The sequence below is a fragment of the Homarus americanus genome, unplaced genomic scaffold (genome assembly GCF_018991925.1).
Source record: "Homarus americanus isolate GMGI-L3 unplaced genomic scaffold, GMGI_Hamer_2.0 scaffold41027, whole genome shotgun sequence".
Classification (NCBI taxonomy): domain Eukaryota; kingdom Metazoa; phylum Arthropoda; class Malacostraca; order Decapoda; family Nephropidae; genus Homarus; species Homarus americanus.
In genome coordinates, this window is record NW_024745073.1 from 4,295,333 (window position 1) to 4,322,020 (window position 26,688).

General features: G+C 40.5%; 1 protein-coding gene across 1 annotated transcript in view; it reads left to right on the plus strand.

Annotated features, from left to right (window-relative positions):
• The window catches only part of LOC121878498 (uncharacterized protein DDB_G0271670-like), a 79,072-nt gene that overhangs the window by 50,982 nt on the left and 1,402 nt on the right, over positions 1–26,688 (plus strand). The gene's annotated exons all lie outside the window — the stretch shown is intronic.

Sequence of the window (26,688 nt, forward strand, 5' to 3'; positions counted from 1 at the left end):
AAGTAATGACCGTCATCACCTCCGTCAAAGGAGTTCCACAGTTCATTTTTTATCACTGTAAATAACTACTATGTAAAATATTGTAGTGTTTTTAATTTGTTTTAAAATTTTCTAGAAGCTGCAATTACTTAGATTCACCATTTATTCTTTAAGCTCTTAAATAAAAAAAAATCAAAGGGAGTTTTGTTTATATTACGTAACGATGATCTAACAGAGAAATAGTAAGTGAAATATAGGTAGCGGTTGCCTTAGAGTTTATACCCGCTACTCGGCTAATCCGACAGCTGCACTCTACTTGGAAACATTTATTTTATTTTTTTCGCTAAACTTTAAAGAAATGTGTTACAAATTTTAGTAATTCCTGATAAAAAAGTCATATTAAAGACCTTATTTTTGTTTATTATTTGACTACTGTGAAATATTATTTAGAAAAACATTGAGAGGGAAGGTGGTAAGTGAAATGTGGGTTTCGTTGACCGTAGACTTTTCCCATCTCCTCGTCACGAGAGGTACAGTAGGTCAGCGTAATTCACCGTGATGAAGGGCACGAGTCGAATTATTAATTTTTTTTATATAATGGTTAAACAATGTAGCTTACTTGTGCAAACACCTGCCATGGACAATCATTTATACGTGAAGGGAAAAATATAAATTATTTGTTAAACTTGTGTTCTGAGAAACTTGAGAAATATGTAAATTGACACGTTATATTTGTTAAGGTTTCGGTAATAGAGAAATGGTTGTTAGTAATGATGGTGATTGTCAGTGATGATGGTGGTTGTTAGTAATGATGGTGATTGTCAGTGATGCTGGTGGTTGTTAGTGATGCTGGTGGTTGTTAGTAATGATGGTGATTGTCAGTGATGATGTTGGTTGTTAGTGGTGCTGGTGGTTGTTAGTAATGATGGTGATTGTCAGTGATGCTGGTGGTTGTTAGTGATGCTGGTGGTTGTTAGTGATGATGGCAGTTGTTAGTGATGATGATGATGATAGTTGTTAGTTATGATGGTGGTTGTTAGTGATGATGGTGGTTGTTAGCGATGATGGTGGTTGTTAGCGATGGTGGTGTTTGATAGCGATGATGGTAGCTGTTAATGATGATGGTAGTTGTTATTGACGGGGGTTATTAGTGATTATGGTTGGTAATGATGGTGTTCAGAGGTATTGGTGATTGTGTTGATTATAGTTAGTGTCGTATTTCTGGTTGTGTCGTATTGGCTAAAGGCGATATTGTGTCAAGGTTGTGGTAGTGTTTAATACATCTTACAGAATATATTTTCCTTAACCCAAACTATCTCAGACAAGGAATATAACTTATCCACTATCCCTTACACAGTGCATATATACCTGCAGTACCTTATTCATTACGTTCGTTTTATCTATTAGCGGTCGTCCAGGTGAGAGAGAATTGGATGAAACAGGAGGTAGAATAAAGTATAGTGATAAAGGACGAAGGATAGATTGCATCAGTGGTAGAGAGGGAGGCCGCCGAGGCTTGCTCTATCGGAAAATGGAATTTGCATACCGTAAATTTGGCGGCTTCAGGTGCACCCACAACCCGGTCTTGGGCTAAAGCTGGCTTGGCAGCAGGGTCAGGCGTGGCTTGTGTGGAGGACTGCTTACCTAGAGTGGCTTATTTTCAGGTCATTATTTCTTACTGTTATTATCATGAATTATTTCGAGCAATGGAGTTATTTTAGATGCACCTGTAACCTTATATAGGCTAAGCTGGCTTGGTCAAAGACTTAGATGTGGTAAATTATGCTTCGTGTGACTTTTGGGGGGTTATAGCGCCTTACTAGATTTATAGGTATTTTAATAAACAAATCTACCTGCTTTAGATCCACAGGTAATCAGGTAGTGGGTTAAAGGTGGCTGGCTACAGGGGAAGGGCGTGGACGCTTGGTTAAGGATATTCTTGTTTATAATGGCTGCTTATGATGACTTATTAGACTTTAACATGACTGAATTGGAGAAAAATAATTATAATCGTTTGAGAGTAATTTAGGTCAAGTTAGGTAAGGTTAGATTAATTGAGATTTACGTTAATTTAGTTAAGATTATATTATGGTAGATTAGAATAAGCTACTTTAGCTTCGCTTGGTTAGGTTAGTTTAGGATAATCTATGTTAGATTAGATTAGCTTAGATTGGAGTAAGTTAAATTAATTTAAGTTAGCTAAGATTAAATCTTGTTAGGCTAGATTAGCTTGGTGGTCGTGGCGGAGGCGTCGAAAACTTGTAACGAGGTTAGTGGCTATGGTGGTGGTGGGGCTGTGATGGTGAGTGGTGATGGTGGTAGTGGTGGAGCAATGGTAATGGTGGTTGTGGTGGTAAGTGGTGGAGCTATGGTGGTGATTGGTGATGGTGGTAGTGGTGGAGCAATGGTAATGGTGGGTGTGGTGGTAAGTGGTGGAGCTATGGTGGTGAGTGGTGATGGTGGTAGTGGTGGAGAAATGGTAATGGTGGTTGCGGTGGTAAGTGGTGGAGCTATGATGGTGGGTGGTGATGGTGGTAGTGGTGGAGCAATGGTAATGGTGGTTGTGGTGGTAAGTGGTGGAGCTATGGTGGTGAGTGGTGATGGTGGTAGTGGTGGTAGTGGTGGAGAAATGGTAATGGTGGTTGTGATGGTAAGTGGTGAAGCTATGATGGTGGGTGGTGATGGTGGTGGTAGGGGCGGAGCTGTGGTGGTAGGTGATGGTGGATCTGTGGTGTTAATGGTAGAGCTGTGGTGGTTGGTAATGGTGTTGGTGATGGTAGTGGTGGTAGTTGAGGTCGTTATAGATGCTGTGCTTGCATGATAATGGGTCTGAGAACAACACTACACCTCGCCACACACTTGGAGGTCAGGCCATTAAGATGTGCTACAGCCAGAGCTTTACTTCCTTCATATTAAGCTTTATCGACCTCTTATAAACATTAACAATTCTTAAACAAGTAAAAAATTGAAGAAAACAAATATTCCAAATCTCCTCCTTCCATATTCCTGTTCTAACTCACCCTTTCACATTTCCATCCCAACTTTCGCCTCTCCTATACCCATTCCAGCTCTCCCCTTCCATATTCCAAATCTAAATTTCCCCATCTCATATTCCCATTCCAATTCTCCCCTTCCATAGTCCTATTCCAACTCTCCCTTTTCACATACCTATTCCAACTCTCCCCTTCCATATACACATCCCAACTTTCCCCTTCCATATTCCTATTCCAACTCTCCACTGCCATACCATATTCCAATCCCAACTCTCCCCTTCCATATTCCCATTCCAAATCTCCCCCTCTCATATTCCCATTCCAAACCTTCCCCTATTCCATACATTCCCAGCCAAACTTATTTTCTTTTACCTCTCCCCATACCGTCTATCTGAACCAAATCACCGGAACAGGTATTACAAAAAAGAGAGGGATAGAGAGAGGGAGGGAGAGGGAGAGGGAGAGAGGGAGGGAGATGGAGAGGTTACTGTACCCAGGTGAATAAATGTTGTAATCTGATTCTAGCGTCACATCGCTGGCCTTGTTACGTTGTGTGATATTTCGCGTCCTGGGGTGGTGTTGGGTGGTGCTGGGTGGTTGTGGGTGGTTGTGGGTGGTTGTGGGTGGTGCTGGGTAGTGTTGGGTGGTGTTGGGTGATGTTGGGTGGTTTTAGGTGGTGTTGGGTGGTTGTGAGTGGTGTTGGGTGATGCTGAATGGTTGTGGGTGGTGCTGGGTGGCTGTGGGTGGTTGTGGGTGGTGTTGGGTGGTTGTGGTGGTACTGGGTAGTGCTGGGTGGCTCTAGGTGGCTATGGGTGACTCTGGGTGGTTCTGGGTGGTGCTGGGTGGTACTGAGTGGTGTTGGGTGGTGCTGGGTGATGGTGGGTGGTTGTGGGTGGTGTTGGGTGGTGTTGGGTGATGCTGAGAGGTTTTGGGTGGTGTTGGGTGGTTGTGGGTGGTGTTGGGTGGTCTTGGGTGGTACTGGGCAGTGCTGGGTGGCTCTAGGTGGTGCTGGGTGGTACTGAGTGGTGTTGGGTGGTGCTGGGTGGTGCTGCGTGATGCTGGGTGGTATTGGGTGGTGATGGGTTGTTCTGCGTTGTCATGGGTGGTTCTGGGTGGTAGTGGGTGGTGTTGGATGGTGCTGGGTGGTAGTGGGTGGTGCTGGGTGGTGCTAGGTGGTTCTGGGTGGTGGTGTTGGGTGGTGATAGGTGGTGCTAGGTGGTTCTGGGTGTTGATGGGTGGTTCTAGGTAGTGATGGGTGGTTCTGGGTGGTGGTATTGGCGGTGCTGGGTGGTAGTGGGTGGTGTTGGGTGATATTGGGTGGTGTTGGGTGGTATTGGGTGGTTTTGGGTTGTTCTGGGTGGTTCTGGATGGCGATGGGTGCATCGCCTCTCTCACCCCTCTTCTCTTCGTCTCCCCCTCTTCCCTCACTCCTTACATTTCATTTCTCCTCCCCTTCTCCTCCTCTCTCTTCTTCCCTACTAAACCTGTCCCTCCCTTCTGTTTCCCTGCTCACCCCTCCCTCCCTCCCTCACTCCCCCCTCCACCCCTCACCTCACTCCCCTCTCCCTCTCCCACACAATAATACCGTAATATGATTCCAGCCTCGCGTTATCGGTCTTGTTAGAGAGTAATCGTAACCTGACGTCCACAGCACCACACAGTTTTCAGTATTCCTAGTTTATTATCACGAGCTGGGGAGAGTGTGAGGTGAGAGGGAGTGAGTGGGGGAGGGATGGAGTGAGTGGGAAGAGGGAGTGAGGAAGGAGGGAATGGGAAGATGGTAGATGGGATGGTGCAAGTTAGAGAGGGAATTAGGGAGGGGGAGAGGGGTAGGGGGAATGGAAGGAGGAAGGGGTTAATGAGGGAGGGACTAATATAATGATGGTGGAGGAAAAGGGTAAGAAGAATAGGGAAGGGGGATAGGAAGGGACGGGCGAGTGGATGGAAAGAAAGAGAGACAAACAGACAAACAGACAAAAAAGTAAAGATCATAGCACACACACACACACACACACACACACACACACACACACACATACACATACACACACACACACACACACACACACACACACACACACACATACACACACACACACACACACACACACACACATACACACACACACACACACACACACACACACACACACACACACACACACACACACACACACACACATACACACACACATACATACACACACACACAAATCCCCCAAAAGGATTATAAACTGAAGAATCTCCCCAATAATCCCCCGATGACGTCACTCTCTTCATCCATATGTCAAATACGATAAACGAAACATGATTCTTTTTATATTAAACACAATATACCACTGTGAATTCCTTCCAAATTAATAAATAAATGCGTACAGACATATACAATATGTAGCTTTATATATTTCATCACTTTGTTCTTTTTAATAAATTGTAATCTCTTTCTGGGTATTAACTGAAGAGTGTTTTATTTTAAAATACTTTCAAGTATTTTTTAAAAAGATTTAATTGGTTAGACTATTATACTCTCTCTCTCTCTCTCATACACAAGTGGTAATAATCCAGTGTTTTATTTTTCTCATAATATCATGTCAACAACTTAATGAATCATTAATGTAAGTGAAAATGACCTTTAGTTAGTTTACGTTAATGTGGCTTCTTCTTCTTCTTCTTCTTCTTCTTCTTCTTATTATTATTATTATTATTATTATTATTATTATTATTATTATTATTATTATTATTATTATTATTATTATTTTGATAATTATAACCATCATATCATTACCCTCATCATCATCATCATCATCATCATCATCATCATCATCATCAACATCTCTTAACAATAATCATAATCAATCACGATAATAATGACACACACACACACACACACACACACACACACACACATACCTTTAATTAGAGACACTTATCAGAGGTGTTCACTGGGGCAGGTAATTAACATGGAGTATTAGTAGTATGAGCGACATTCCTCTTTCACTACGAACAAAAGCGACTGGGAATAGTTGCCGTGTGTTGAGTGTTGGTGAAGCGTGTTCCTCCGAGGCCTGGCTTGGCTCATCCCCTGTGTCGCTTTGCCTTGTTAATATTGGTGAGTGTGTGTGTGTTAAGGAAGGTGTGTGTGTATAGTAAATAATGTTGATAACTATATACGTAAATGAGAAACACACACACACACACACACACACACATATTTAAGACAATAACCCACATTATTTTGTTCTCTGGGCAAAATACCTATGTCTCTCTCTCTCTCTCTCTCTCTCTCTCTCTCTCTCTCTCTCTCTCTCTCTCTCTCTCTCTCTCTCTCTCTTCCATAATAATTTTTTTGTCAATATTTATTTTCTCTCAGTCTCTAATTATCTAGTATATCCGAATTTTTAGACCGAGAGAGAAAAAAAGTATTAAACATTACTACAGTATTTATGATCTTAATGACTTCTCTGTAGTATCCAATTCCTGAACCAATCCTTCACAAATGACCGATTCTCTATACCTTAATTAGTTCCCCGGTGCCGTAATTAAAGGTATTTGGCTGCCGAGACGCGCATAGAGGAGCCATAAGCCAAGATACTCGCCTTTGATTCTGAGCCTGAGATTGTATCGAACTGGGTTTTGTAATTTAAAGCTTTGAGTTAACCTTCCCTCCCACCCTCCCACCCACACAGACCCACCCACCTACCCACACAGACCCACCCACCTACCCACACAGACCCACCCACCTACCCACCCAGGCACTCTCTCTACCACACCCATCCCACCAGCAAGTCACTCTACTATACCACCTACCCACCCAACCACACACACACACACCCTTATCCTATTCACCTCACCATCCACCCATCCCAATAATAACCCACTCACATACCGCTTCCCTATCCCCACCCACCCCCCCAAAAAAAACATTGATTTTTTCTCCACCATAATATAAAAACGGTATGCTGTATATAGTGGTGTATATTTCTCCGTTGAATCAAAGGACATCGTATATTCTTGTATATTTTTTTTTTGAGCTCCTATTCTGCACTACCAATCGAATATTCATATATATATATATTTTTTTTATACATTGGGGGAAAAATACCTATCAACATGAGTATTGTATGTATAAAGAAAAGAACCAGTCATACAGTACACACACACACACACACACACACACACACACACACACACACACACACACACACACACACACACACACACACAGAGTCCAGTACACTTATTTCTGAAGTATGACGATCCTAATTTGCTACTCAGGTCTTCTTCCTCCTTCTCTTTCTCCTCCTCCAAACTCACTTCCGGTTCAGGAGATTCGAATACCCCTTCAGCCAACCCAGAGAGACATGGAGAGGAAGAGACACGAAGCACATTCAGACCCTACACACTATAGCCATCTCTTTCAGGTCCCCATACTCTATAGCCATCTCCACACATCTCCACACATCTCTTTCAGGTCCCCATACTCTATAGCCTTATCCACACATCTCTGCACATCTTGGCACGTTACGCAGTTCAGGTACATATATATATTTTATTTATTTATTTTTTATTAGAGGTTAGAATGAATTAAGTGTTTTAGTAGTTATAATAAACAGAACAAATGACTAAGAAAAATAAACTAATTATAAAAAAAAAATACATAAACCAAAAATTCCCTTAAACTTAACCAATTCTCCCTAACATCCTTAGAAAAATCCCCCCCAAAAAAGTTCCCATCAATGGTTCGTTAAAAATTAGAGCCGACTTGTTTGTGTGACTTGACTTCTTTTCTCCCTTTTGGCTTAAGGTTGAAGAAGGTCATTATAGCCTCCTAGCCTCTGTTCCTCTATTGTTAAGGGGGGCAATTAATATGCTAATAGGACCGGTGGTGAGATGAACGATGAGTGTGGGAGGGTGAAGAGGTGAGGTGGTGAAAAGAGGGGGAGTGGGGGGAGGTGAGGAGGTGGTGAGAGAGGTGGGGAGGGTGGTGAAAGAGACAGGTGGGGAGGTGGGGGAGGTGGTGAGGGGGAGGAGGTGGGAGGTGTGAGGGGTGGGAGAATGGGGAGGTGGTGAAAGCGGGGAGTGGGGGTGGGAGGTGGTGAAAGAGGAGGTGGGGGAGGTGTGAGGAAGAGACGGGTGGGGAGGTGGGCAGGTAGTGAAAGAGACGGGTGGAGCGGGTGGGTGAGGGTGAGAGGAGGATGATGGGGAGGTGGGAGGTTAAGGGTGTTTGACCGGGGAAGAGGGTAAAGGGAAGGAGGTGTCTGTTCTGTCCACTTGTGTGTGTGTGTGTGTGTGTGTGTGTGTGTGTGTGTGTGTGTGTGTGTGTGTGTGTGTGTGTGTGTGTGTCACCCCGCTGCTCATGCGACCAAACCCCCACTTTCTTCCCCTATAAAAAGCCCGTCACAATTCATTATCTCTTCAAAATACCTTAACAACAATATCAATCCTATAGTCGTGCGTAGAGCCCGACGTAATATTTATATCCGATGTCTGATCACTAATGTTATTGCCTGACCAGAGAAAAACTGTGCTGGCGACGTAACAAATAATAATAATCTGGAAACGTTAACAATTTTATATTCCTCTCATCTTTAGCATAACATTGCCCTCTCTTTTAATATATTTTACACCTTTTTACACCGAGGCCTTCTACCAAACTACGTTGTGTGATCCAGGTAATTACTTTAATGTCAACATCAGCATATCATTTGGTAGTCGGCCATGCGTGGACTGGAAACGTTCATGAAAAGTGTATTCCACGTTTGAGTTTCATTTACATTACAAAACACGCAATTTGCTGCAGTGTACACGATAGAGTGTGTGGGGGGTGGGGTGAAGGATAGGGTAGAAAGGGGGGGTGGAAGAAGTTAAAACGATAGGAAAGGAAGGAGAGGAAAGGGAATAAGGAAGTAAACAGGAGAAGGAAAAGTAAGAGGAGACAGTTGCAGTTTTATCCCAGTTTCACTCCAGTTTCAGTTCCATCGCAGTTTCAATTCCCTGGTGGGTGTGAGTGGGTGGGTGTGGGTGGGTGGGGGGTGCAGCGTCACGTGTTGGCTAAATCCTCCCTATTACCGTGGTCATGAATAATTAATAGAGTGTGTGTCGCAGGCGGTCCTCATGGAGACTGGGATAGACTTATTTAAGCCTGTAATTAGCGGCGGCTTTATTTTTATTCAGTAACTCACCTATAAAAAAATAAAAAGCCTTCTTCTTCTTCTTCCTCTTCCTTTTCTCTTCCTTCCCTCCCTCTTCCTCCATGTGTGTGTGTGTGTGTGTGTGTGTGTGTGTGCGTGCGTTAACATGAGTTTGTGTTTTTTGTTTTGTTTATGTGATTCCGATGTGTTTATTGTGTTGTCGCTGCAGAAAAAAAAAATAAATAAAATAAATAAATGTGTAACTTGTTGTACATATTGTAGGTGTCATGTTAACTTTGAACCCCTGATGTGAACCTTTTAGTTGTTGTTTAATAATGTTTTAGAAGTTCAAACAGGGGTGGAGGGAGGGTAAGGGGGGGGGGGTCTATACACATCTCCTATGCAAACACAGCTTCCAATAAAAACTGTTTCATGACAACTATGAAGCCTTTAAACTAGTATCTTTTTAGACTTGGGTATATATTGTTATTATTGCCATTTAAACCGGAATATAAAAATAGGTTTATCTTTTTATTCAGAGACGTATTTTATGTCAATATGTTTTAAAGATAGTTTGTTGTCATTGTTGTTGTTGTTTATATTTAATCCACCGCGGTGCTTTGTGGGAATAAACGTGTGTATAGTACCCCCGTGATAGATGTACCTCCGTAACAGGTGTACCCCCCGTGATGGGTTTACCCCCAGTAGTAGGTGTACCTAACCTAGTTCAACACACAGAGTTTATAAACAAAAGTCTGGGTACACGTTTTTGTTTCTTTTTTTTAACTTGTTGTAGTTTGGTGATGTAAGTGATATAGGGAGTGTGGGTTTTGTTTTGTTTTGTGAAGAGTTGAGTTGAGTGATGTGGCTTTTGGTATTTACGAAAGAATAGACTATATGCATGCGTTCACAATTACACGTTCACACACAACACAGACACACACACACTCACACACACACACACACACACACACACACACACACACACACACTCAACACTCACACACACACACACACACACACACACACACACTCACACACACACCACACACACACACACACACACACACACACACACACTCAACACCACACACACACACACACACACACACACACACACACACCACCACCAACACTCACACACCACACACACACACCACCAACACCCACACACACACACACACACACACACACACACACACACACACACACACACACACACACACACACACACACACACACCCACCAACACCACACACACACACACACACACACACACACACACACACGCACACACACACACACACACACACACACACACACACACACACACACACACGCACACACACACACACACACACACAGTATTCCTACATTTTCTGAGTCTGACAATCTTCTTACACTACACACTAAAAATATCAAAATTTTCAACGCATTCATGAATTGAATTGAGGATAATGAACCACACAGAATATAACGAAGGAAAAGCCTAAAAAGATTTTCTCTCATCTCTTCCCTCTCCCCCCGCACCTCTCCCCTCTCACCTTTCCTCTCTCACCTCTTCCCTCTTCCCTTTCACCTTTCCCCTCTCATCTCTTCCCTCTAAAAATAAACCAAATAAGAGATGAAAATTATACCATACTTAAAATATTAACAAGACGAATGAACATGACAGAAAATAAATGAAAAAAAATAAATAAAAAAACTCATCATGATAAAGTTTTTTCCTCATATTCAAGTAATTTTTTTTTAAAGTGACATAAATATTAATTTTTCCCCCAGGGTTATTAACATATTTGGTTATCATTTAGTAAACGTCACCTATAAAAAAAAAATAATCTGTGTTCATTGTAGCTACCTTATTTATCACACCACATTAAGCACTTATAAACTACCTCAACTTTTCCCATCATCTCTAGCCAACATTACAGTAAATTACCCATTGAATGACACCACCCAGAGTCAAAAAAAAAAAACATCACCTATGCTTTTAATAATTATTTTGACTATAGGCACGGATGACCGGCTGTGAATGACTTCGTTAATGCCATCGTTATTGTAATTACCTCCATCATACATATTTGGAAAAGTTGGAATTGTCCTGCGTTATCCCTCACTCATGGGGGTAGATGAGTAGTGAGGGTGTGGATTACGTTCTTTAAAATAGACGAGAAAAAAAAATACGTTCTTTTTTTTTTACCATAATAAACCTTATCAATCAGTCTTAGTTTTTTTCTCATTATTTTTCATTTTCTGGGAGAATAATATATTAAGAATTTGTGAGATGTAGGTAGGTAAAATAGTAATGATATGGCAAATATAACTAGATTGTGTGTGTATGTATGTATGTATGTATGTATGTATGTATGTATGTACCAACAATAAACACACAAGATATACCTTACAGTAAAACAAAGTTGACTCTCACAATCCACCACCGCCACTTGAGCTGAATTGCCGCAACTTGGCCAAATCCTCTGATTATGATCGTCATGAATAATTACTATCGGGTGAGACACATTAGTCAATAGTGATATGAGAAGAGGCTGCTTATTATTCCGATGACGGCAGAGATTATATCACCCCAGGACGTGTTTCTCTCCTTATCGTCTCCACAATTTGGGCATCAGGACATCACATACATACATAGCACTTGGCTGTCACTCGGAACCGAATATGACGATCATCCAGCAACGAGAAAATGATATGAATTATTAAGGATGTGACTGTTGGTGAGCTCTGAGGTGACTAGAGAGGCCGATACGGGGCCGGCAGTCTGACTGGTCCCCCTTGTTCTTATAATTATTAACGATGGAGGTGTCTTTAAGAGCTTGGGGGATTTCCTCATTTTCCCATATATTCTCCAGGGCAGAAGGCTGGTAAGCAGAGGTCCTCCTGCTTTATACACCTTGGCTGGGATTCCATCAGGCCCTGAGGCTTTGTTATAATTAATCTGTCTAATAACAGTAGCTACCTCAATCATGGATGGAGGATAGCTGAGATGGGTCAGCTCTGGATGCTGAGGGACCTGCTGGGTAGTGAGAACATCCACATCGGTGTTTCGGTTGAAGCGGGAATGGTAATGCTCTTTCCAGGGCTGGAGGATGGCTTCTTCGTCTTTAATTAGGGAGTTATCGTCGGATGAGTGGAGGGGAGCTGCGCCATGAGTGATTGGCCCATAAAAGATTTTAGTGGATTGAAAAATTCGCGCACCTTGTGTTGATCTGCACGTTTTTGCGTTTCACATGCTTTATTTTCAAACCAGTCGTTCTTTAGTTTGCAAAGTTCGCGCTGGGCCGCAGGATGCTTCTTGCGGAAGGTATCTGCTTTGGTCCGAGACTGTACCAGTATCTAGAAGGGTCATGACATTCCATGTAAAAACCACGAAAGGCTGTCTAGTTTATTTTTGTTTTGATCTGTGATTAAGATTGTTTTCGAGTGCATAAACATGACCTTGCTGGGTGCGGTTGTCCAGTCAAGTTGGTTCTTTAGGCATCCTATGTTTAGGTCACCTTTTCTAGCCCCCTCCCCATGTGGGGTGAGTGGCTCCTCGAAAGGGCTGCTCAGTCGCACAGACAGGACCGTATTGCACTGCTGCCTACATCCCAGTGCATAAATGACCATCTTATGTGTGCCGTCCATAGGCAGAGTTGTCACTAGACTCCCGACAGTCATCTCTGCCTGTCCCCGTCGCCACTCGTCCACCGCCAAAGTATTTTTGGGGATATAGGGGCTTTGATGACGAGGAGCATGATGAGCTGGATGATGGCTGCGCTGTAAGCATGTCTGCCTGATGTGGGGCTCCAAGGTTAATCCACAAAGTAGCGGGGTAGTGGTTGGTAGGCGTCAGGACGTGTGCACATGCCAGTGAGCCTATGTGCCGTCCCTCTGGGGCCCATTGCTACTCTGAGATCCCCTGCTGGTCTAGTCTGGGCCCACGAGGCACCCAGTTACCGTGTGTTACCACGAGGAGGCACAGCAGGAGTGTTGATGGTGAGGAGGCTGTGTACTGGCAGGGGAGGACTTATGCAAGTTGCTTCCCTGTTCGCCATGGGGACTAGCCAACGGCGGCAGCTGAAAGCGAAAGAAAGCAAGCAGTGCTTGGACATTAACACTAATAATGTGGCCACACTAGACGCATTACACCACTCTGTGTGTGCATACATACATACATACATACATACATACATACATACATACAGTAGTTAACTGTCTCCCTATTTATAAATATATATCTATCTATCCATCCATCTACCTACCTCTCTATCCATCTATCTATCTATCTAATATATATATATATATATATATATATATATATATATATATATATATATATATATATATATATATATATATATATATATATATATACGAAAATCAGCAGCATTAACCCCCCAACCCCCTAAAAAAAGTCATAGACCAAAAAAATAAGTTTCAGCAAAGTTTCTCGAGGAGTAATCACTGGAGCCTAGAGAACCAGATATATTTCTCGACTAGTTTCACAAAATTGTACCGTCGCCTGGCTGAACCTAACCTAACCTAACCTAACCTAACCTAACCCTCTTCCTTCTCCTTCTATTCCTCTCCTAACTATGTCTTTACTCTATCCCTCTGACTCCTCTCTCTCGCTCCTACCCTTCCCACTTCTATCGTTACTGTCCCCCCTCACCTCTCCCTCCTCCTCCCACCATTTCTCTACTCTCCCCCTCATCTCTCTCTCTCTCCTCTTACTTCTTTTGCGTCTGTCCCCTTCACCCCTCTCCCCTCTCACTCACTTCACCCACTACTTTCCCCCTCACCCCTCTCCCTTCCCACTCACACTACTCCCCCTCCATGACCTTCTCTCTCTGATTAACTGTATCCTTATTTGATAGTTTCGTAAATTAAGTATTGATGGTGATTAGGCATTATTGGGTAGTTTCCTCCTGCTGATGATTGGCTAATTGCTACTGTGCGTTTGGTAATTATGTATTGGTAATTACTATGTGATTGGGTAGTTACCAATCGACTAGTTGCGAATTGATATCATTGAGTCTGGGGTAATTATGCATTGACTGTTTGATTGGATGTAATTGAATATAATTATATGTGATTGGGTGACTTGGATGTTAATTATAAATCAGTGGTTAACGTGTGATTAGGTATGATTCTTTACTACCCTAAATCCTAATAGGTTCCAACTCTAACTGGCCTCAGTCCCAAATAGGTCTCATCTATCATAGGTTTCAACGCCACTAGTCGTCAGTTCTCTTAGGCCCCTGTCCGTAATAGGCCTCAATCCTACATTAGTAGACCTTGAGGAGGAGGGGGGGGGAAGGATAGGGGTAGAGGGAACTGGCTAATAGAACTCAGGGGGGGGGGAGGTAACTCATTTCACCCATGACACACACTTTGGGATTATTTTTACCCCAATAATATTTGAGGATTAGTTCCACTGCCCCCCCGTCTCTCTCTCTCTCTCTCTCTCCCTGGGTCTCTAAACAACATTTTGGACATACCTGGTGGGCTAATTAACTTCATTGGTTCACCGTGTTAATCCATCAGGTCGGATAATGCCATTAATGAATTTAAAAATTAATTCCCGTTCGTTCTTTTCATTTCATTACAGATCCAATTACAGCGACCTACAGCGGCGTCCTATTTTCAATTTTTTGAGGTGTGTCTGTGTGGGAGGGAGGAGGGAAGGACTACTATTTTAGGGAGGAGATAAATTAAGGATAATATTTAAGGGAGGATTTTAGGTAAAGAATGACGTTTTATTAGTAAGGTGTTATTTTAGGTATTTTAAGAAGAAGGTAATTTACGGATAACAATTTTAGGGAGGATTTTAGGTAGGGATGAAGTGTTATTATAGGGGTTTTATTTTAGGGATGAGGGGTAATTTAGGGTACTGTTTTAGGGATGTGGGTTAATGGGAGACTAATTAGTTTTGGTGAGATATATTTGGAAGACTCTAATTTTAGGCAGAGTAATAATTAAGGATATTACTTTATAGATGATGGTAATTTTAGGGATGTATAATTTTAGGGAGGGAATAATTAGGGATCTGCCATTTTAGGTGAGGTGACATCAATGAAAGAGTAACCAAGGTATTTTAAAAACATCAACCATTAGTTTGTAGAAAATAATTAAATGGTAATAATAAGGAGGAAAGACCATTATATCAAAGGGAAAGAACGACACCCATTATAACCTTTATCTTTAAGGGGTATAAAAATAACACGCCATTATTTCTGAAGATAAAAAAAAGATATCCCTAATTTCTTTTGATTTAACCACTATTTTTTCCCCAAGAACAAAAGCAAAGAAAGTAATAATAAAAATAATAATAATAATAATAATAATAATAATAATAATAATAATAATAATAATAATAATAATAATAATAATAATAATAATAATAATAATAATAATAATAATAATAATAATAATACCCAAAGAATTTAAACACCACCTAATTTATTTAAACCTTTAATCGTCATTTTTTAATGGGACAACAAAAGCATAAAAAAATCGACTTAGTATATCCTTGAAAAAAAAATAGAGCATCTAACTAATTAAGGAAACTAAAAGCTTGTTGTAAACTGAAGAGAGAGAGAGAGAGAGAGAGAGAGAGAGAGAGAGAGAGAGAGAGAGAGAGAGAGAGAGAGAGAGAGAGAGAGAGAGAGAGAGAGAGAGAGAGAGAGAGAGAGAGAGAGAGAGAGAGAGAGAGAGACAGGGTAAACCACGCACACGAGTCTCATTTAGGAGGAGAGGTAATGTGGGATAATGAGGCATAAGTAAAGCAGAATGGCTCAGTTCAGTGTAGTATATTGGCTAGATCCTTTATACGGTCGGATATATTGAACAAAAAAAAAACTATACATAAATTTTTTTTGTAGTTTTGATATATTTTTATATAGTTTTTATATTGGGTTTGATTCCTTATATGGTGGTTGTGCTGGAAATAATAATGTTGTTATATATTTTGTGTCTGCAGATATTCTCTCTCTCTCTCTCTCTCTCTGAGGTAATGAGGCGCCTTAAATTTGATGGTTAATAGTTCTTATTACCCTCATTGGCAACTGGCACAACACACACACACACACACACACATATGTATGTATGTCTATGTGCGTATATATTAAAAAACACTATCTCTAGCAGTGACACCATATTATACCTCACGACACAGCGACATATTCGTATAACACCACTGGAGGCGTGAGGTGGCGTGTGGGCGAGGCGGGAGTGTTGGCAGTGTGTGTGTGTGTGTGTGTGTGGCTTCTCTTATCAGTAAGTAGAGAAGCAAGAGACACACCCATGTCAGCACGAGAAGGAAGGTTGAGGAGGGGGAGGGAGGGGAGGGGAGGGGAGGGGAGGCCGGGGAGAGAGAGAGAGAGAGAGCGGAAAGTATAGATTGTAAGGAGGAAAGGTGAAGAGGTAGGGAGAGAGAGGGGGAGATAGTGAGAGACAAGGAGGCAGGTTACGGAAGGCTGGCGAGAAGGAAAGGGCCAGATAGCGGAACTCCTTCCTTCACTCCCTCCACCCCTCCTTCTTTATCTCCCTTCCTCCTTCTCTTCCTCCCTCAGAGATACACATCTGGGTGCGCTCCTCAAAACAGCTCGTGTCATGAACTTCTTATCACAAACACACACACACACAGACACCCACACAGACACACACACACGCAGACACACACACACACACCCAGACACACACTCTCTCTCTTTTTCTTTCTCACACCACAAACATTCCCCACCACAACCACCACCAGTACCACTAGAAACTACAATTATAATTTATTTATCTCAACGAAAAGAAGATAATTCAACCACTCTCTTACTACAATGAAGACGAATTATTAATCATTCGAGATACAGGTGTGTTTTGTAATTAAAGGACGGAAAGGTGTTACTGTGGTTCCATATTTCGTGTTAATTAAGATTGATATCACACCTGTAAGACTGACACACTGACACACCCAATGACAGCAAATCTTGATGGTGAGTCTACTTGTGCTCCACTATTACGAGAAACAGTTGACAGTAATGATAAAAAAGTATATATAAATTATTTGATCAAACACATATCTATATAATAATAATAATAATAATAATAATAATAATAATAATAATAATAATAATAATAATAATAATAATAATGATAATAAAATAATAATAATAATAATAATAATAATAATAATAATAATAATAATAATAATAATAATAATAATAATAATAATAATAATAATAATAATAATAATAATAATAATAATAATAATAATAATAATATAATGTTGGCCACCTAGGCGTGAATTTGTTTAAGGTGTAGAAGCTGTCGCCAACACAACAACCACACCCTGAATTAACGATCTGCATGACCCAGTGTCAAGGAATAGTCCAATAAGACCGGACAACTCGCCAACTGCACTGGCTAACCATTACCCCGGAACACGATCCGCAAACAGATTAACATCCAGGTCCCCAATTACTGTTGGGTAGACAGAGGCAAATGGCGTAAAGAAACTTGCCCATAGTTTCACCCTGCCCGGGGATCGTACCCAAGTCCGCTCGCTTGTGAGGCGAGCATGCTGACCATTATGCCACAGATCGCCACTCATATCTATATAAACACACACACACACACACACACACACACACACACACACACACACACACACACACACACACTCAAAATATGGCATAAATCCCATCCTTCAGGGCCAGTACAGGTTCAGTATATCGCTTACCAAGATAGAGATGAAAGCGCAGGAAAAAGCCTCATATATCGGTAGCGAATACTTGTAAAGGCGGGGTGAAATGTTTCCAATATTCTAAATATACACGATGTGAATTGTGAATAACTTCCCTGAATAATTGAATAACTGTGAATAACTGAATAGTTCTGAATAACACTGACTAACTCTTTCATGTTTTTAAGTATTATGGTTCGTTTATTAAGCTGATCAATATTTCAAGCGTTCCTAACTCAATACTCAAATAACACCCAAGAAAATACTGGAAATAATTCATTGTTATATATCACACAAATTAATTTTACCAAACACCAAAATTAAAAAAAAATTAAAACAACACTGAAAGATATTTGGTAAGAATAGTCAATTAGACAATCTCTCTCTCTCTCTCTCTTTCAACTTTTTCAGACATATTAAAAAAAAAAATGTCACACGCAAACACACCCACCTCACAACACCCAAACACACCCACTCACAACACCCAAACACACCCACTTAACATCACCCAAACACACGTCACAGCCACACACACCCATCTAAACCCGCCCGTCACACCCAAACACACCCATCTAAGTCCTGCCCGTCACACCCAAAACAAGTAATTTACGCCCTCATTATCACGAGCAATCGCACGAAGGAAAAATCATAATTGAATTCATTTTCTTCCCATGTAACGTAAGGCCTTATTTGGCGATACCTCTTGTAAACGAGGACTCGGAGTGTTCCTAATAAGGATCACTCCGCTTTACTCGGCTCTACGGATTGTGGACTGTAAGATGATGATGATGATGATGAAGATGAGAAGATTAATACCACACCATTTATTATATTGATGTTTTATTAACTATTTTAGCAGTTAAATTTTATTATTATAGTAAACCATAATTATATGTTTTTTATTCTATGGATGTTTGTATAATAGAAAAGGTTATAATTCTATCTTATATTCGGCTTGTAAACGAGGATTCGGAGTGTTACTAATTAGGACCACTCCGTTTTACCTCGCTGCGCTCTCCTGAAATCTAGGCTACAGACATGATATGATTATTTCATCTGATAGTTCTCGTGGTTATATCATTACAGCACGATAAACAACCCAATTAATATCATTATCACTACGATTCAACTAAAATGTTATGTCGCTCTCTTAAATAAAATTGGAGTATTAAGGATCACACCGTTTTACATAGTCTAAATAATGTGACGTTATCTACTTGTTTTATTTAAATGGTTTACTAATAATTCTTGTTTGTATTATATCATTTTACAGTTTTATGGTCTATTCTAATTGTTATTATCTCAGCTAAATTGTAATTATATCTCATTATATAATTTGTTCTGGGTCATTAAATTCTCACAAGGTAGATTTATGTTATTATAATACTTTTAATATGATATAATCTTATGGTTTTAAAACTCCTATAATTTTACCATATTAGAATACGTTATGTTTTTGTATATTATAATCTATTTAATTCTGGATGTATTTATATTATATATTTATTTTCCTTCATTCTCTCTCACAAATATTCTCATTTATATTCCCTCTTCCTAACTCCCACTCACAACCCTGCTTCATAAACCTCACTCCAAACCCACTCTTTCTTTTATCCCCCCTCCCCCTTCTCTTCTCTCATATCCCTCTCCCTCCCCCTCTCACACTTCTCTCCTACCTTTCTCCCTCTCTTTCAAACGTCCCTCTACCCCTCCCCCTCTCTCACAAAATTTCCCCCTCCCCCTCTCTCATATCCATCCCTCACAGTACCCCATCCATAACCTCTGCCTCACAATTATTATCCTCCCTCCCTCCTTAATCCTTCCCTCCGTCCTTCCTTCCCTCCCTCCGTCCTTCCTTCCCTCCCTCCCTCCATCACCCCACACACTCATAACCCTGACATAGAAAGCTCCCACAGGATTCAAGCCAGGGTCAGCACGTTCTGGTTAATTGTCTTATCTAATTATCATTATAGAGGTGGTGTTGCGGTGCTAAGGTGGTGGTGAGGTGGTGAGGTGGTGGTGAGGAGGTGTGGTGGTAAGGTGGTGGTGAGGAGGTGAGGTGGTGTGGTGGTGAGGTGGTGAGGTGGAGGAGGTGGTGGTGGTGGTGAAGGGGTGGTGTGGTGGTGAGGTAGTGGTGAGGAGGTGAGGTGGTGTGGTAAGGTGGAGGTGAGGTGGTGAGATGGTGAGGGAGGTGATGAGGTGTTGCGGTGGTAAGGTGGCGATGGTGAGGAGGTGAGGTGGTGTGGTGGTGAGGTGGTGAAGTGGTGATGAGGTGTTGCGGTGGTGGTGGTGAGGAGGTGAGGTGGTGAGGAGGTGAGGAGGTGAGGTGGTGTGGTGGTGATGAGGTGGTGGTAATGTTGTGGTGTTGTGATTGTGGTGTTGTGATAGTGGTGATGGTGGTGGGGGAGGAAGCTCAGTGTTGTGTTACTCGTTTTCTTTGAGGTACACCAAATTTTTATACCTTGGGAGGGGAGACTCGTGTGAAGGCTGCTGCTGGTTATGTGGGCTCCACTCTTTCTGCTGATGGATCCCACGTGTTATTGGATCTATGGTCTTAATAGTTTATATATCAAAGCTTAATTACTAAATATATTACTAAAGCATCAGGATTATTACACTTGTATTAACTGTATCTATAACCAAGTAAATATTTTTTTTTAATACTAGAAATAACACTAAAATATTAATCATTTTATCAACATTTATCTCAACCTATTACGGTGGCCGAGTAGACAAAGCTCTCGCCACCCGTTCTAAAGATCACTGGTTCGTATCCCCCTGTTTTCCTTCTCCTCGCCTTTTTTCTCCACGTCTATCATCACTCTTCTTTATTTCATCTTATTCTTCTTTATCATAATCCATGCGTCTACATCTTCCTCGTTTGCTCCTCCTCCTCCTCCTATTCCTCCTCCTCTTCAATACATCACTGTCTCACATCCTTTCCCTCATCAATCCTCCTTTCTGCTGTCTCCTTATCATTAATCATTCTTTTATACTTTCACTCTCTCTCTCTCTCTCTCTCTCTCTCTCTCTCTCTCTCTCTCTCTCTCTCTCTCTCTCTCTCTCTCGGGTTGACTGAATGACTGATTGACTGATTTACTAAAACTGACTGACTGATTAACCGATAGAACCTCCCTCCTTTTCTTCCTCCCCTTACCCATCTTCCTCTTGCTCTTCCTCCACATCTCCCCCCCCTCTTATTTTCCACCTCTTACCCCTCTTCCCCCTCCTCCTCCCTGGCACCTTTATGGCTTGACTTAGCAGAGACGCCCATTAAGCAGACCTGTTAAGCATGTGTCTCGCGTTTTGACTCTTCCAAGATGAGACAATATTTTTTGAAGGTCTTCCAAAAATGCAGAGTTGAGAAGCGATTAGGAGCGGAGAGAACACCAAAGAGAAAGGGGGGAGGAGGGGGGGGGGAGAGGTAAAGAAAGAAGGAAAGAGAGGAAGAGAGTAAGGGAGGGAAAGAGGAAGGGAAGGAGTGAAAGAGAGAGAAAGGGTGGGGAAAGAGGAAGGGAATGAGGGGAAGAGAGAAAGGAGGATGGGGGGAAAGAGGAATGGAAGGAGGGAAAGAGATAAAGAAGAAGAGGAAGAGGAATGGTGAGAAGGAAATGGGAAGAGAATGAGGGAAGAAGGGAAAGCAAAAGAAAGGGAGAGAGAGAAGGGGGTGAGAAGAAGAGTAGGAGACACATGCAGGGGAGAGTAAATGGAAGAGGGGTGAAAACGAAGAGGAGTGAGAGGGGAGAGGGACGAAAGAGGGAGGGGTGAGAGGGGAGAGGGGAGTGAGAGGGTGAAAAAGAATGTTTAGAAAATATAGAGGGGTCGGGAATGTAATTTGAGTGTGTGTGTCACTGTGTCCGTATGTGTGTGTGTGTGTGTATATATGCGAGCGTATGTCTGTGCATGTGTGTGAGTGTGTGTTTGTGAGTGTATGTATAAATGTTTGTGTATAGGTGTACATATAAAGGTGTAATACAAATACCACAATACGTGCAACAATACATGTACTGTATGAGTGTGTGTGTGTGTGCGTGTTTGTGTATTCAATTGCATATGCGACTTAGGAATTACAGCACAGCCAAGCTCTAACTTTGCGGTACTGAGATACAATTGTTTTATATATCAACCCTACTGAATATTTGAGTACCTTATGCATACATGTATATAGGTTAATAGGTCGGTACAATTAAGAGAGAGAGAGAGAGACTGACAGATATTAATTTTACATCCCCCCCATTAATAAAAGAAAAATAAATATATGGTATATAATAAAGAACTATATGTTACAGCAAGATTGTGAAACCTGTAATTTCCTGATATCAATAATAATTTCAGTAATTTCATGTAATTACTGTTTCACTCGGGGACTTTACGAAATAACTAAAATATTTAAGAATTGTACGAAATTACTAAAATATCGTCATTAATTTTACTCGACCTTACTAAATAGCTTTACACAATTCGGCCGGGAACCCACATTGAGTTTTAGAGATATGGTAGTTGCAAATTATTATGTTATTTTAGACTATTAATGACTATTTTAAAACCACATTTACACATTTTACCTCTGCTTGGTCACGTAAGTATTCATTAAGACATGGCGCCTTATCATTAAACTTAATCTTGTTTAACAGTAAACATGGGTCACGGGGACGTAAACATATATAACCTATATAATAACCGAGCATAGTATTGTCACAGAAATAAGCTTACAGTACATTTCATCCGGACAATGATCAAAGAAAATGCATAGAAAATGACTGAGCAAAAATACATCTTACTTGCCATCTCGACGCCACAGTCTATGAAAATGAATCCCGTAGGTCTGAAGGATCTTAACGTCCAGTAGGTATACGGCACACTTTAAACTAACGCTGTATTGGGTACACAAAGGTGCAGGTTGGCCAGTACTACACTCGACTATCTTCACTTTACCCAACTGTAAAGTCAGGTATTCAATCACAGCTGGGTGAACTATGGGTGCCCCGAAGGTGAACCAAAAACTTCAAGAGACTTGCTCTACCCAGAGACTTCTTTAATGTAAACATCCCAGGAGTGATAACTATAATTTTCCACCAGCAAGTGTATATGTTTTCTGCACATAGGCGGAGAACAAAATCGACAGATTCAAGAGGATGCCGCCATATGCTTCCAAATTCCAGTAAAAAGCCTCACTATAAGAATCCTTCTTTGGAAGTGGCCCTGGAGACTGAAGAGCCAATGGTGAACAGGACAACGCTGTGGAACAATTCGTGTCTGCCAGGAAGCACCATATTTTACCAACATATATTCTATTTGAAAAGCAAAACACGACATTCAAGTAGGAATATTGTGTTTTCTTCAAATAACTACAAGTACATGAGAGGGGAAGACCACAACAAACTGGAGGGATGTCTTAAAAGAAGAAACATAACTAAGAGACGCCCTCCTCGTTCCGGGAAGAATCACCATGGTCTGATTTTATTCAGATTCAGTCCCATATCGGGAAAAGTGAAATGAATAATGACTTTTGCATATTGTGATACATTCTGGACACGATCTTTGGTAATCACAAGAAACACTGGAAAACATGCGAGTTCAAAGTTGCTGGAATGGCAAATGAATTCAATGTCCCGGAAGTTGATTGAGTTAATGGTCTTGATGATCTACTCAAGTCACTGGATTAAGAAAATTTCCTGGTGACTTTATATAGCAAACGTGATTCCGATCGTCAACACGGGGGTAACGGCGACTTACTCAGTAAACGGAGACGTTAGACCCCCGAGCAAGTACAAAAAAACAACAATGACTGGCATATGAAACTAACTTTGACATACCTGCAGTGTGATGTGTTGCGGTGTGTTACGGTTTCTCGATGAGCTGTTAACTTTCACTTACCTGAAGAAAACAAATCAGATTAACCTTCCATCCCCACATTACAAAGGTTAAAGAGAAAGTCGCCACCTATACTGGGTTATAAATAGGAGGGTCTCAGTGATGTATTTTTTTTAAGTATAAAAATTTATTAGGTGGGAGAGGATTAGATAATGACTGTAGTATTACCTTGAGAAGTGTCCTAACAAAACAGCAACAGTTTGTGGGGTTATGGCCAATTACTAGATATAAAAGATCATTAAATTTGGTTTAGTGGGCTCATGTTGTCTGTCACCATTAGAGGTTTAGAACTTCAGCCTTCCTGAGGGAGTTTTGATTACAAGATCATAAAGTTTTGAAGGAAAACTATATATATTTCATATTCCTACATTTTTTCTTTATCTCCTATTAGATAAGCATGTACAGTATGCATTACAAAAAGTATTCCAAAAGATTCTCTCCCGCCCCCTCCGCAAAAAATAAATAAGGTTGCGACAGTCTCCTTAACCTTTATCAACAATTATACTCTTCAAGAAACAGGAACAACCATGATACTAGCAATGTTTTTAGTTAACACCAAAAATTTATAGAGATACTTGTCCATTGCGTCATAATAAGAGCAACAGATGTAGTACTTACCTTGCCCTGGTGGTAGAGGAAGCCTTGGCATCATCCGTCATGTCTTGGGCCAGGGACCATCCAGCCTGAAACAACAATCATGAATGAGGCAGCAGTTCTTCTTTCATTATTCTAATTATATATAAACTTTATTGATATTTAAACCCAAATTCTATAAACAGTAACACAAGCGATGGTGGATACTTCCATCTCTCAACAAGGATCAGTACAGCTGGCCAGAACCCCGAAGAGTAACTTACTGACAAACCTACACTAACCATTTTCAGCGCTGTGATTCTTATTCGTTCTCTCTAAAATAAGTGACGCCAAATACTATAACATATACACATACACATATACACATGTAACAGGACTAACATAATAATTATATAAGATGAATAAATCTGAATAAAGTGAAAAGTTTTTAATTACCTGGGAGCTTCTGTCGTTAATAAAAAAACATTAATTTTTGGTGTATAAAAAAACTAATTGGATTTGAAATTTGAAATACAATTTTTAATTGTTTAAAATTTAAGTGGGACTCTATGTAAAGATTAATCTGAAAACTTGTTTTATACTGATTTTTTTATGTTAACTTTAATAATAATAATAATAATAATAATAATAATAATAATAATAATAATAATAATAATAATAATAATAATAATAATAATAATAATAATTAGCCTTTATTATTATTATTTTTTGTTATTATTATCATCATTATTATTACACTACTATCATATTATTGTCATCTTATGGAACCTTTATTGTCACGTCACTGTCATGTTTCTGGGCGGCTGTCGTTAACTCACTGTACTGTCACTGATATATCACCAAACTACCGACGACCAACCAATTAAATACGACTGAAAATTACTTTAACTTGTGGTATTATATTATTGAACCGTAAGTAAATAATTATTGAACTGTGAATGACCCGTCACTCAGCTGTACTGTGAGAGAGAGAGAGAGAGAGAGAGAGAGAGAGAGAGAGAGAGAGAGTTAGGAAAATAGATAGATAGATGGATGGTTGGATGGAGTGTTAAGCCATTTCCCATCAAAGTGTTAAACCATTATACACCAAAAGGTTAAGTCTTCATCCATTAAAAGGTTAAACCATTACACACCAAAGGATTAAAACATTATACATCACATGGTTAATTTCCATTCACTTAAATTGTCTCGTTTGCAATTTTTTTTCTCTCACACCTGACACAAGGAGGCATCAGTTGACCTCTGACCCTTGAAGGAAGGTCAAGGTCAGAAAATGAGAGCTACTGCAAAGGTGAATCTTTTTGTGTCACTATTTAACAAAATTCGAATTGGCTTTTATGTAACTCACGATGATTGGATTTTTTGTACGGCTTTTTTTTTTATAGTTTTAGTCTATTTTCATTATAATTTTGGGGTCTTTTTTTAATTAGGTCTTCGGTATTTGGTCTTACTTTTTGTTCTTTATTTTTTTTATTTTATTTATTTTTGGTCCATGGATCTTGATTTTGGTCTTATTTCCCCAAGTGTTATTATCCAAAGTCTTATTTGACAGTTTTATTTCAGCTCAAATCATTTTTGTCTTATCTTCTCAAGTCTTATTTTCTCAAGCTTTAATTTCCAAAGCCTTTTTCTCAAGCTTTAATTTCCCGTCTTTTTCTCAAGTCTTTTTTCTCAAATCTTTTTCTCAAGTCTTTTTTCCCCAAGTCTTTTTTAACACGTCTTGTATTTTCAGATCTTATTTTCACGTCTTATTTTTCCCGGTCTAGGAATTTTTCTCGCCTCTCTTTGTGAATATTGACCGAGGTTCATGAAAGAGTTTATTGAAGTCCCTCTTTCCTCTTTCCCTCCTCTTGCCTGAAGCGAGCGAATGAAAGAAGGATAAGAGATAATGTAAGAAAGTTAAGTAAGAGAGAAAAAGAAGGAATTAGTAGGAGTTTCAAGGAGAATGGGAAGAGAAGCAAGCGAATGAAAGAATAATGAGAATGGAATAAAGACAAGGAAGAGAGAAGAGGAGGAGTAAATGAGATTAAACAAGAATAGGAAGAGAAACGAGAGAATTAAATAATAATAAGATAGAATGAAATAAAGACTGAGAGAAAGACCAGAAGGAATAACTGAGAATTAAAAAAATAAATATATCTCCCCCCCTTCAAGCATTCCCTTCCCCCTCTTCCCCCTTCATTCCCACTCCTAGCATATCTTCCCCTTTAACTCCCTCTCCTTATAACACCCCCTTTCATCTTCTCTCCCCACCCTCCAAGCATCCCCTCCCCTTTCATCTCCCCTCCAAGCATCCCTCTCCCCTTTCATGCCCCCTCCAAGCACCCCTCTCCTTCCCCTGACACAATCCAGCACCAGTATGATGTTGATGAACCACAGATTT